Source organism: Phytophthora infestans, genomic scaffold, assembly GCF_000142945.1.
Source record: "Phytophthora infestans T30-4 supercont1.21 genomic scaffold, whole genome shotgun sequence".
NCBI lineage: Eukaryota > Oomycota > Peronosporomycetes > Peronosporales > Peronosporaceae > Phytophthora > Phytophthora infestans.
The window spans coordinates 53047-55124 of record NW_003303738.1 but is presented as its reverse complement, the minus strand read 5'-3'; positions in this window follow the sequence as shown (position 1 = coordinate 55124).

Below are 2078 nucleotides of genomic sequence, written 5' to 3'. Positions count from 1 at the left end.
TCACTCTGTCCGCGGCTAGGGTTAATTAATGCTGCGCAATTACGGGCGTTCTACTGGCTGCCGAGCGAAGCGAAGGTGGCGTCGATTACCCAAAATTGAAACTATGTGATGTATACAATGTATGTGGTCTACATATCGTACTTAAATGCACCAATAAAATTTCATTTTGCCCCATTTTCAGCTGCGCCACGCAAAGGCCGTGGCGTGTGTGCGGGTTTGTTTGCATTAATAGACTTCGCCGACGTGTACACACGTATTATATGCTCTTATGAGCTGGTAATAACATTTGTAGGACCTAGTGACGCACATTTCGTTTTAAATAATTATCTTAGTACTTATAACTACTAGCAAAATGTATTTTTTTAGATTTGTGAGTACTTTTATATTAATTGTACTAACTCGATTTTTTTGCATAGTACTTTGCTTTATATCTTTCAAATTTTTTCTTGCCATATTTTGTAGTAGTAGTACATGTAGCTATATGTATTTATGTTAGATACAAATACACAATTTTATAAGTATTATTAGCTACTATAAACTTTTAAATGCGACTATATGAGCTCTCTACACCCACACACACCACTCCGCCGCCGCGAAGAATTTCGTCTTCCTTTGTATTTGTGTGCGTAGTGTACGACTCTTAGAGGCTGTGCGCACTTTCCAACATGATACGTAGCGTACATTCAATGCTCTGGGAGCCGTGTTTGTGATTAAGTTAGCGCGGAGACACGTAATTAAACAAGAACACATAACACGGAAGATCACCGAAGCAGACTATATACACGATGGGATAGAAGGAGCGATATGCAGCACGGAAGACCACGACCGTTGAAAGAGGACTAAATCATTGAAGGCGCTAGTGATTCTAAAAAGCACGAGCCACGGACAGGCAAGCTACAATGAAAACTTGGAATGGCAAGAACATGAGGGGAGCGTACGGATGACTTAAGGTAATTGAAATAATGACACCCTGACATGTTGAAAAGCACGGGCTACGAAAGAGCACACAAGCTCAAAGCCACGGTGGAACACGTAGCGGTAAGCGTGCCTTAAAAAAATCTCCAATAACACCACGGTAAAACCTGGAGCACTGTCAACGGATTAAGCACGAAGCCACGGGATAGCATAAGCGGGAAATCACCGAGCACTGGAACACGATACCAGGAAAGAGCCGTATCTCACCGAGCCACGACACTCGATACACGATACACGGTCGACGGAACAGCACGACTGCGTGGAGGCACCAAGCACCGGAAAAGGACCCGTCAGCAAGAGTACCGGCGGTGGGAGGCCAACGGCCACGAAAGACTATGTACCACGAAACCGGTGCAACTCACGTAAACATTCGAGAACAGGGAAACGTTAGCAGCCACGAAAGAAGTCGTATGAACCCAAAGAGAGGGAGCATAAGCACTAAGCAGCATGGCTCACGGATAAGCAGGGAGCCACGATGCCAGGAAGAACACGAAAGAGCGGGGGCCATTGAAGAACCTGACATCCAATCTGTAGTACGGGGTAACGGAAGCGTACCAAACCACGATATTACACAGGTCTACATGATACTACAGAAATGTAAGTGGTTAAGTAAACGAAGCCACGACGTACTGGAGTGAGCGACTTTTACGAAGCAGGCGACACCGTGAAGCACTTAAATTGGCGGCCACCACATCTCCAACAAACCATCCCACTCCGCCGCGTAGCGGCGGTGCCCGGCTAGTCCTACATTATCAAGGCTAGCACGGTGTCCGTCCGTCCGTCTGTCACACGAAACGCTCATATTTTTGAGCTTTCGCATTGGCTGTCGAGCGGAGCGAAGGCGGCTCTAATAGGTTAAAACGGGATTGTGTAGCTTACATCAGTAAATACATGTGGTTCACAGTGTACGTACCGGCTTTCTCCGCTTTTTACTGACAGTCATGTTTGGCTACATTTGGATAGGAAATTGTGTATAAACAGTAATGTCTGCCGCGCGTCGTAAATCATAAAACGTACGTGAATTAATTGAGTAGCTCATCGCAGAGCGGACTGCTTTCAATTGTGTCGTGCTCGTCACTAACAGCACCTATTCTACCGTCTAC